The sequence below is a fragment of the Seriola lalandi genome, unplaced genomic scaffold (genome assembly GCF_002814215.2).
Source record: "Seriola lalandi dorsalis isolate HSWRI2012SDOR001 ecotype SW California unplaced genomic scaffold, Sedor1 jcf7180002054312, whole genome shotgun sequence".
Lineage (NCBI taxonomy): Eukaryota > Metazoa > Chordata > Actinopteri > Carangiformes > Carangidae > Seriola > Seriola lalandi.
Window position 1 is genome coordinate 477,240 of NW_019524865.1, and position 12,798 is coordinate 490,037.

The window sequence follows — 12,798 nt, forward strand, 5'->3', positions numbered from 1 at the left end:
TAATCAGAGAGCAGTGTGTGTTAATATAGATCTGATATTCATTAGAGGAAACAGTGATATCTGAAGTGAATCTCACCTCTGGAGACTCTCCTTCCCAGGACAGGAGGCGTTCTTCCCCGTCGCTGCCTTGAACTGTCACCTGGGCTGCCTCTCCTGGTATCTGGGAGGGAAGACAACTCGCTATTCCTCCTGCTCTGTCTGGCAGGTGTTGCCAGGAGCTTGGAAGTACTTGGCACTGGCTTGAGGAAAAAGGTTTTGGATCAAAAATGAATTTTGTGTTTGCATGAAATAATACACAATATTCTTAACCACAAGCTACTGGAAACACACGTACCTGGGATGAACTGGATTAGATGGAAACCGGAAGGCTGACACCGCCCTTTGTCAGCCTACCAGTCTCTGTTTACAGCTGCACACCTGCTGGGTCCTGAATGCAGCTGAGATGGCGCCTCTGTGTCTCCATATGTCCTGGATGTGGAGAGAATCCAGCAAAGGGACGTCCAGGGTGATGTGGAGATCCTGGATGAGGAGGGACGTCTCCTCCACCCTATGTGTCCTCCTTCCAACAGTGCAGCCTCCACTCCTCCCAGGAGATCCTCAGGATCATCTTGGCAACAGTCAGGCTGAGCATCATGCGCTTCCCCTCCAGGTAGGACCGCCGCTATGCCTCAATGAGAAGGCAGGCACCTCCGGGGATCCACCTCGAAGATGCAGCGTCGTCAATCCAGCCACCATCTTGGAAAGCCAACATACCAACATTGGTAACCCAGGCAGCTGTTTCAGAAGCAGCACCAGTGAGCTTCTTTGTCACCTGGACGGAGAGAGAGACAAAAATGTTTCAAATGTTAATATCACAGCAGTGGTGTGAAAGCAGCTGTAAGAACTCTGCCTGAATTAAACCTCATCCTAGAGAAACTCACTGGTGGGAGGCACCCGTTGGGAAAGAATACTAGAGATGGCTGTTGGACAGATCAATCAGTTACACATACAGTGCATTTAGAAAGTGCTCACTTTTTTACCTTATTACGTTAACTGCTAAGGCTAGCAAGCTGGCCCCCCCACTTGTTATTATGCAATCTTGTAATGAAATCATCAAATTCATTCATCAATGACCAATGCTTTTATCATCATTATCATTTATAGCAGCTATTATATATATCATTGTTAGCTGTTTGTCACAGCTGCTAATGCCAGCTAGCCCCCACCCCCCCACACTTGTTATTTAGCAATCTTGTGAAATCATTAAATTCATACATGAAAAATGACAGCAAGTTAGCCCGCCCATGTCACCTTCTGTTTGTCCTTGTTTTTCACCAAGACAAAAAAGCTAATGCTAGCTGCTATTGCTAGCAAGTTACCCCCCACCCCCTCAGTTCTGTTTGTCACCAATAAAGAAAAAATGCTAATGCTAACGGGAACGGCGGCTAGCTCGCAACCCCCCCAGCGCTGGCCTTGCACCCAGCAAGCAGAGCTAGCCCCCAACTTAAATTAGGCTAAAAATGATTTTGAGCTTATAAAGTTATGTTTATAAATAATTCCTATATTTGTAGTTTTAAATCAACCTTTGTAAACCTGGAAAATAAATCTGAATGAAAAATTCAACTTTGTGCATGTGAAAACAAATTGTGCTTGTGGCAAAGAGATTTGTACTTGTTAAGACAGTGTGAATCAAAACTGTTTAACCTCAACACTGATCATTTGTTGAGTTTTGATTCAGACTTTCAACAAATACAAATCTCTTTGACACAAGTGCAATTGTTTCACATATGCAAACTTAAATTTCTCACCCAGATTTATTTTACAGGTTTACAAAGGATGATTTACAACTACAAACATTGGAATTATTTGTGAACATCACTTTACAAGCTCAAAATCATTTTGACCCTAATTTGAGCCGAGATACATGTAGCTACAGTCAACAACAGTTTTGGTTTTAAAAACATCTGCTCACTAATACACATCTCTCAGCATAAAACAGGCTATGTTAAACCTTACATGGTTGTGGTTTACCTGATAGTTTACCATTTGTAGAGCTTTGGTCAGTGAATTGATAAACAGTTGTTACCGAGTAGTTCCTCATTACATGCAAAGTTTTACACAAAGCACTTTATGTGTTACATCACCACTGGTTATTTGTTCAGTTTTATTCACAAAGTCTTGATTTTCTTTTTACAGATGCAAAACTTCTTCACAGTGTATTATTGAGTGTAATTTGCAACACATTACAATAGACCTGCATTGTAAACTAAAGTGAAATCCATCAGCATTTTGTGGTCGTTTTTAGAGTTGTATAGCTTTTGGCAGTAAAGTCATTAAGCACAGTTATGAGTAGTTCCTTCACAACAAACCATAGACAGCAATTTTCCCAACAAGTATTTTAATTATAATATTCAATCCACATATAAATATATTAATCACATCCACACTGTTTTCTGATGCATTAGCGATTATGAAGACAAAGAAAAATAAATCTTAACAGATTAATTTTAACATTTTGTAGTTTATATCATGTGCGTGACTTACCATTTCTTGCTTTCGAGGGACTGCAAAGGTATGGTTCCAGCCTGAGGTGGATTCTGCCGTCCCTATGAAAACACAAAAGGAAAAATAAGGACATGTAAAGCAGCTCCTCTTTTGACTATGACATTTTTTTTAAGCATTCGAAAATTGGACTTCAGAACATAAAAGATCAATCATCCATTTAAACCTTATTTAGCATGTACTGTAATAAAAACAAGACTTAATGAATAAATGATACATTATATCTGAAAAATTTGTAGAAGAGATTAATATATATACACACACACACAAACAGTGTTGCGGCAACACAAAGACACTGGAAGAGTTAGAGTTTCTGTCAATGTCTGAACACATGCAAAGCACAAAACTAAATTTTGGTGCTCAAAATTCAAAAGTGTGACACTGAGGTAACAAGTAGAATTTAAATTCAGGTGTAAAAATAGGATCTGAATTCTACTTGTAACCTCCATACACTTGCAGATTTATGAAGGCAAGGGGATACTGCAGGACACATGTGCAGGCTATAGCAGCATGAGGAAGGGATGATGACATCATCACAAAAGCAGACTCAGAAAATAAGGTTTATTGTCAGGTAAGTTTTCACTTACAAGATATTTGTCTTGGTGTAGTATCAAATTAAGATATTCATAAGAAATAAATACAAGTTAATACTGCAATACTTAAATATAAATAGATTTTTAAAAAAAAACAATGGTAATTATACTACGCAACCATGTACAAAAGTGTTCTAAAATGACAAAACTCCTGCTGTGCAAGCTGTGCAAAAAGTATTGATTAGGGGATGTGCAAAAGATCACAGTATAGACAATATCTGTTATGTGCAGGGATAATACCTCAAGGTGTTACTGTAATGTGGTTGTTCATTGATGACGCCAGATGCAGAAGGAAAGGCAGGTGCTGGTCCATCATTGGTGATGATTAGACTGGAATTCTGGTTGGGGCTGGCTGGTGAGCATGCGCATTTCAGTAGATAAAATACAACAGATGGAGATCATGACATCACTGATAGTGTTGATTCATTTTTTGAACATTTTATTATTGCAATATTGCAACCCCAACCACCATCACAAATCCCAAAAATAATACTCAAGTAAAGTACAGATACTCAAAAACTGTAGTTAAGTACAGTACTTAAGTAAATTCACTTCGTTACTGTCCCCCACTGGTGTTCATCCTGCGTTCTTCAAACTTTTGACAGGAGTCTTCTCGTTCCCCCATCAGCCCCTGTTTTCCTTTTTATGTCACCCAATTCCATCTGTTCCCAACTTTCTCCATTCGTGTGTTTGTTCCCCTCATTTCCGACTCGCTGCCTCTCAGCTATCTTTCTTCTTCTTTTTTTTTTCATAAGAAGTATGTGAGAGCGCAATCACGGAGACTCCAAGCTTTTCCGCACAAGCAGCCAAATTTATCCTTGTGGTTTTCCACATGTTTATTTTGGGTTTTCTTGAGGGACGACATATCTGCGGGAAAACCAAACGGCCCGGAGCGGGTGCTTTTCCTCTGGGGATCATCTCGGCTCAGCATAAAAATAGGAAAGTCTTTTTTGGGAAATGGAATTAAGGATTGGTGAGCGACTCCCCAGGGTCCCGCTCTCTCTCAAAGCTGGAAGAGGACGGGAGAGATCATCACTCATTTTTTTTTCCTTTGTTTGTTTGTTTTGTTTTGTTTTCTTGTCTGTTCCTCTCTTGAGCACGTGAAAACAACAATTTGAGTCGTGTTTCTAGACACAATGGAGAAGCACCACAGCAGCAGTTCGCCATTTTTAATATCACTGTAATTTCCCAAAACAATTAGCACCAAAATATCACATAATTACTCTACACAGAATTACTTTAACAGGATAAACAAATCACTGTCTCCTCCTCCACTTATCTCCTCTCTCTGCATCAGTATGTAAATCTGCTCTGAGGGGATTATTCATCTCTGGCATCCCTTTCAAAAACTCATCTGCTCTTTCCCTCTTGCTTTTTTTTTTTTCCTGCAGTTGAACTCGATGGCTGTCATTGTAGGATGTGTGTGTGGGTTGGGAGGAATTCTGGGATAGGAAAAAACCTCCTCTGCTCTGACTTCTTGGTTTGACCTGTGTTTAACATGCTGTCTGCTTTGGTAATCTACTACTACTACTACTACTACTGCTGCCTCTGCAGACATGGAAACCGTTCATCTGCAGGGTGGGCGACCTGCTCAGATTGCATCAGGTTTTGTTCACCTTGACTTTAGTGCAGCTGACCTGCGGAGGCCTTGATAATATCCGCCTCTGCCAGTAAGGCCTTCATCCAGCAACTGTCATTGATATGATGGAGGTTCCTCCCCGCAGAACCTTTGACCTTTGATAATTCATTCTTCGCTCAAAGGAAGTAAAGTAAGTTTTCCAACCAGTGAAAAAGTATTGTAGCTCGCCTTGCCATGAAGCTGTCAACACACCAAAGAAGAATTTTATTACTCTGAATTTCTGTGGAGAGTTTAAGGTCAAAATCCTGCAGCTAAACACTGAATATTTGCTATTTATCAAAATGAAAATTGACAAATTACATCCCCATCTCCCATAACTTCTCCCTACTCCCAACCCTCTTCCACTTCACCTTACTTACGACTTTACCTTATTGATATTTGTCGAAGAGGAACAAGCATGACTCTATATCTATAAGGTTTAGGGTCTGTGCACAAATTCACAGTGTGCTTAAAATTTGAATCTTTAATGGACAAATCACCTGTGAGTGTGAAGGTGAAACAGCTACTTTCAGTTACAGTAATATTTGTTATGGTAAACAAGAGTACAAGTGGAGGTGGGGCAGTAATCAGTACATTCTAGGGAGCTAATGAGGGAATGGGGAACAGGTGAGTATGTGGGTGTGGGGAATCAGGTGACAGGGTGGCTGGGGTTACTTCAGGGCGCGAGGGAGTGGCTGGATCTGAAATGACAGGACAGTTAGAGGAAATGACAAAGGGCAGGGAGAAAATGAATGAAAGCAAAAAGCAAAAATGAATGAACTTTGACAAAAACTAAGGTGATCATTTCCCGACTCGTCCCGCCTTGTCCTGAAATTTCTGCTTATAAATACATGGGCAGATGACATGAAGAACTGTGAACAGAAATTTAGCTGGAAACAGAAAGGGGGATGTCTGTGGTTGGCAGCTCTCGTTCTGATGGCATCAGCAGATATTAGTGTGATGCAGAGCACAGATATGTGGTGAACTAAGGGAGAAGTGTGATGCATTGAGAGCACAGGAGAAACTGCAGTTTAAATACACCAACCCCAGGAACACATGATTCTTAAGGTCTGATACGGGGACTTCTCCGGCTTACTTTTACTGTACTAAGCAGCTTCATGTCCACGTCAGCACTGACCACAGCTTTCATCACTCAGCCGGGCATTTGGGTGTGGCTGGAACTCAGCAGGCTGCTGACACTGTGACTAATTAGAAACATGTGCACATGCACAAATATAAACACATTTATACTGCACAAGAGTCCTCACAGACGAGGCTGCACAGTGTTTGCAGGAGAAATTCATGTTCAGTACATAGCTTGATTTATGTTTTATATACAACGTGGTTGTGTGAAGGCTGCAGCGAGGAGTGGAACCAGAAACCTGCAGAACATAGACTCAAACCACCTACAATCAAGACACGGAGACAACAGGGCGCGTTAAAGTCTTATAAAGTGCTGTTCGTGAAGTTTTGTATGGGATCACGAGAGCATTATAAGCACACTGTGAGTAACACATGACTGTTGAAAACTATATTTAGGAGCAGTTGTTGCTCGAGGTCTACAATGAGATGGAATTTGGTTCTTAAAACCACAAATGTATTTTCTTATGGATCGACACTTCAAATTAAACACAGGAAATGTGTAAAATATGAATCTGTTTGTTTCTGATTATTTTTTACTCAGGTTTCACATTAAAGCAATACTGTGACATTTTGGAAACGACACAGCCCTCTCTAAAGGTAAAAAAAAAAAAAAAACAGTTCTTGGTCTTGTAACAGGAAGTCACTGTCATTCTACTCTTTGGTTTTTAAACACATGAAACAAATGAGCTTCAGAGCTGATGGTCGTCATGTGTTTCACCTTCCTGGTCTTTATGCTAAGCTAAGCTAACCAGTCACTGTTGCCGATCCAGCTATGTTTTTACTGTACAGACATTAGAGAGGTATCACTCATCTGACTCCGTGAAGCTTATTTCCTAAAATGTCAAATTATTCCATCAATACAGGAGTTCAAGAAAAGTTCCAGTCAGAATGTATTTGAAATGAAATCTGACATTGAATGTGTTAGTTATTATTTTCAAAGGTTTATTTTCCAAAGTACACGAGAAAAGGAACTAAATGGCAACGTTAAAACAATATGATGCGGCAAACACTATAAACACACAAAGCCAAGTGGTCGAGGGGACAAAGCGGGAAACAGGCTGACCGTCACTATAACTCCATCAGTCAGTCAGTCAGTCAGACAGTCAGTCAGTCCAGGTGAACCGAATCTCCCCGACGACCCAACTCTGCTCCCTGGGCTCCTGCGAGGAAGAGCTTCTCCATGAAGAGTCAAACCAGAAAAGTACAGTTGTATATGATAAAATTTACCTATGGCTGAATTCCATTTAGCTACCTTGGTGTCAGGGCCCTGATGTTGTGCGTGCTGCCTCACTGTCATCCTTAATGTTATTAGTAATACCTGTGTTCTTCCCGCAGAGACAAGTCAACATGTTCTTCTGTGAGGAAAAAAAAGCTCCATCGTGCAGATGAAGTGGACAAGATGCATCTTCACATTTAATGAGGTATGGACTGTTTAAGTCTTATCGTACAGAAAAATACAATTTTAACGCGTTGAGATAAATTTGTCTTGTATTTTCACCTTTTGTTCAATCAAGAAAAAACTTGATGCGAGAATCAATGGTTTTAGAAATCAAGTGAGATTACATCACTCCCATCTTTTTTTTTTCTTAACTCAAGAAAACAGTTTGTGCAATCACTGAATTATTTGTTTAGCTGTTTTTATCATCTGTAGCCGACTTTAGCCGTGCATTCTTGGAGTTCCTCTTCTGCAGGTCAGGACAAGGTCTCCGGCCTCTGACCTGGTCAGAAGATTAATGTGTTTTGGTTTCGAACTGCTGGACACATTGAAGGGTTTAAATTTTCGAGGACAGATATCTTACCAATTATGGGAAAATCTCTGGATCAACTGAGGTTACAACCTTACACACAGACGCTGTCGTATCAATCAATTCTACTATGAATTTGTTATTGATCTAACTGCATCATATCTGTTATTTCAGAGGTGACAACACAGACTGAAACAAATACATGATTTTGGCGTCCGCTGGTCTATAAGGGTCTCAGACCACCCTGATCCCTCAGTGAGTCCTGGTCTGGAGGACTGTAATTCTGTGCGTGTGCAGCCACAGACTGAACGTCCCCCATCAAAGAGGAAATGACTTCACTAGACTCAGAGGCCTCTGCAGTGTCTGGGGGGAGGGCTGGTATGCACACACACACACACACACACACACACACACACACACACACACACACACACACACACACAAGCACACACATTGACACACCTGCAAACCCATGCAAGCATGCATGAATGTGCATAGCATGCTGCCCCACACGCATGCACAATTGCAAGCAAAGACATGAGCAAACACACACACCCACACACACACTGCGGGAGCACACATATAGGTTCTTTAAATACACACTCTGGCCTGTCACCTCCCAGGTCGGGTGCTGAGTGCGTTATTTATTTTAGCCAGCCTGTGTGAGAGTTAAAAATGGAATGTTTCTGCTACATAAAACACTTCCTGTTTTGACGACTCCCTCGCTGAGCCGTTCCCTCGGCTAAATAGTCCCCGAGCACCACGTAATGACGCTCTGTCACACAAGGAAAATGTGTGTTTGTCCCTAAATAAACTGTGTACATTCGCTCATGGTTATCCTGATCATAAATGTATTATTACACATTTTCTCTGTGTGTTGCATGGCTGCTTATCTGCCTGCACTTTGTGTGTGTGTGCGTGTGTGTCTGTGTGTGTGTTTGCTCATGTCTGTGCTTGCAATTGTGCATTCATGTGTTGCAGCCTGCTATTCGCCCTCGTTTCCACTACATTTACATTCAGCAGATGCTTAAAATAACACCCCTCACTTTATCCCTGTATCTTTTTAGTACATTACATTCAGGCTCAGGACCCACATTTGGGCTACAGGTCGGACTCCCGCAGGGCACCAATATGAAGTCAATAAAACAACACTAAGTGATCACACAGAGTCGTGCTGCTACAGATGCATCTGCTCCAAAAACATCCTGGATCAGATAAAACAGTGCCCTGACTGACCCTAACGAGCTGTGCCACTCTGGTCTTTACACAGAAAAACAGTGAAACTCAAAGCATTGCACACACTTCATAGTAATAAGAAGTAGTGGATGTTCTGTAGCTGTAATGTGAGAGAAACTGCAGTAACATGCTCCAGAATAACTGGATGTGGCAGCTTATATTGCATTTTGTTTAAAGGCGCAGTTTGTAATTTTTCTCCGAGCAGCGCTACGTCTTCAGGGTCTAATCTGCCCTGAAGACGTAGCGCTGCAATGAGTCGCTATCAGGAAATGAATAGACGGGCCGGGGCTAGCGCGTTAGCATGCTAACTTGGGTAGTAGAAAAGATGCAATAGAGACTAGAGTTAACGTTGGCATTGCTTTCCACAGCTGCAGACAGCTGTGGGTGAGTAAAGGAATGGAGTTTGATGGTGAACTCACAATGCTTCTTCTCGACTGGTGAGTAAACAGCTGTCAATGCTAACACAAATAGCTCATTTAATGCCAAAACAAAATAAACAACAAACAGGATCAGAAGCAAACGGTCCTCCAGGTTTGCAGAAACACAGAAAGACATGACTCCTCTCCCGGTCAGATTTATTCATGCAAATGTCCTTTATGTAAGATTTGTAATCAGGCCATTATCTCCATAAGCATGATTAAAAACTGATAATCATCTAATGGCAGAAATCCCAGGTCCAGATGTTTAATCATGTGTTTTTTTTGGTCCTGCTCTTTGTTCCAAATCACAAATCACTCAAGTGTTTCACTCTTCTGCTGACGAAGCAAAGAAAACACAAACTCTTGCAGAGAGACGTGAGCTGCTGCAGACGAGAGCTGATTACATCTCTACACTGTGATACTGTCGACTCCTGGCTGAGTGAAATTACAGGTGTTTCCAACAACAAAGTGTACGATCACACACACACACACACACACACACACACACACACAAACACACACACCACCCACACCTCCCACCCACTGCCTTTAAACCACAAGCCCACCACTGACTGTCTAGAGAGACAGTGTGTGTGTGCGCGCGTGTGTGTGTGCGTGTGCTGCTGCTGCCGACTGCTCTCATTATCTGCACGAGTAAATCTACAAACACACACTGACACACACACACACACACACACACACACACACACACACACACAACGTATAAGAAAACACATTTGAATAAACAGACATTCTCTTTTCATCCCTTGACACATTTGTCTTTTCTCACCCACATAAATACACACACACACACACACACACACACACATTGCTCTAAAACATTTTCGCTCCCCCAGCGTCTACACACCATCCCACGCACACAAACACACACACACACTCCCTCTTCCCTTTCCCTCCCTTGTCTCTAATCCCTGCAGCTGTTGCTCAAACTCACACTGCTGCCTCCTCCAGACAAAACCTCATCTGTGTGTGTGTGTGTGTGTGTGTGTGTGTGTGTGTGTGTGTGTGTGTGTGTGTGTGTGTGTGTGTGTCAGAGATAGGGAAAGCTATATTCTGAATGAAGGAGGAGGGACAGAAAGAGCGAGGTTGAGTAGTGAATTAGAGGATGGGAAGATGGAGAGGTGGACGAAAAAAATTCCCCTCCAGTTTCCCCCCTGAGAGAGCCTCCGTCTTCCCTTTCTCCCAAACCCATTGTGTTCCCTCTTCACCTCCTTCCTCCCTCCATCCATCTCCACATCCTCAGGGTTCTGCTTTCGGATATCACAAATCTATCAGCCACATCTGGCTCCATCATGAATGTCAAGTGGAGAGTTGGCAGCGTGCAAATAACAGCTAAATATATAACAGGGACATTATATCTCTGAAAAGACGGCTGTGGTTTGGACAGAGTTGCTTTTAGTCGTGTTGTAAGTGAACAGACTGATAAAATAGATGTTTCCAAATTAAGGTCACAAGAATTTTTTTTTTTTTTTTACCCCGCTCCATTTGTTTTTTGGCTCAGAAACAGGAAATGAAAGTTACCATATTTATTCAATTCTGGCCAAGTTGTAGTTTTAGAAACACAGTCTGCTCCGCCAGTGGTAGGTCGTCTTTAAAGGGACACTCGGCTGATTTTACAAACAGTATCACTGTCAGTATTCAAGTCATGCAATATTATATTACAATATCAGTTCTGGTGGAACGCTATCAGAGTGATCTCAGGTGCTGGAGGCCACAAATGTGTAACAGGAAATCTGTGATACAAACTTGTGGCATGAAGTCTGTAAAAATATGCTATTTATTTATTGCATTATGAGAAGTGTGAGAGTTTTCAGAGCTCGACCCGATCGCACCACGGCCACGTTCCGACAGACAACAGCTTTGTTTAAAGAAATGCAGCCCCTTCACTCGTTTGAGGGAGACCACTCTGTTGCTGCTGCAGGGAGTAGATGTAATGTAGAGTAATCTGATTTTGAAAAAGAAAATGCAGTCGGACAAAAGATGGGCCAACTTTTGCTGGAATGCAGTGTGACGTCATCCCGCAGGCTGCTGTGGAGGCCAATCAAATACATGCAATCCCATCCCGCATTCCTGGTAGATGACTTTGTAACGTGAACACAGGGTTTGTGCTGTTTCACAATTGTTACGATGAAAGATAACGTAACAGGGCAGAAACTAAGCTGGAAAATCCTTCCGTAATAATATCGTAAACCGCTGTGCAGTGCCTTGGAGCCTCCAAATGCATCGACGCCTCAACTAACGCAGCTGATTTCCCTTCATTGGAAAGTTAGCAAAAAAATGTATGCTAACAAGTCTCCTAGCATCTACCTGATTTGCGTATGGAGATCCAATCAGAATCATGATGAGGAGAATGTTGATTAATACCAATTGTGAGTGCAAACGCCTGTGATGAATACAGATATGAACTGCATGATAATATCAGCTGTGAATGCGCTCTGACAGTCAGGATATCTTTCAGCTTTTGCTGTTTCCATTTTGTGACCATTCCTTCCTTTTTTTTTTATAATGCGTCTCTCGTAGGTCCTCGAACTTCAAAGAGGTCAGGACTAATTAGCTGAAGTTCCCCTTTAACACTTGCTCTTTGGCCACTGACCTCACAATGTCCAAATCCTCCCTTAAGTGTTGCAAGCACTGAAATCCCGCATTTGCATCAGATTCTGGTGATTCAGATCTCCTGGTTTGATCTCCGGTGTTCTAATTTCCTGCGTACCCTCGGATCCCGTCTGGTAAAAACGACAGAAATTTACTGTTCACCACAGTTTCTTAAAAACTTCCAGGAAATGTCGACCAGGCTTAAGAGTGTCATTTTAAAGGATTATTATGAATGTTTGTGTCATATCCAGATGTTTGAATTCACACATGCTACTGCACTTTAGATCTTTAAAAATACACACACACACACACACACACACACACACACACACACACACACGCACACAAACACACACACACACACATCATTGCATTGACACACATGAATGTTTATTTGTCATCAGGGGGATTTTGCTGGTCGACGCTGGTTTATAAATACATGTGGTTATTAACCTGTTGCAGGTCTTGAATATATATATGTATATATATATAAAATGAGCTTCCTGTTTGTTTTAAATAGTCAAAAAGTTTCTATGACCTTTTCTCCTCCTTCGTTGTGCTTTTCTGAGCAGAGAATTTAGGGTGTTACAGATTTTTTTAAACTTCTTTAAATGCTCATTCAGTAATTTCCGATGCTGGTTTATGACTCTGTGGTTGTTATAAACAGTGTTAATGTGCTGGACAGGATGAGTCGTCCGCGCTGCCTCCATGACGCTTGTGTACAACACTGGCAGCATCGTGTACACACTGATGTTTAGATGAAACCAGCGTTTATTTACGTTCAAGCTCGGCCGTGGCAACAAGCTGTTAAACACACTGAAATATGGGTGTTCACACAGGCCGTGCACTCCTAACGCCGCACACATATCTGTCTCTTGATTGGTCATGGG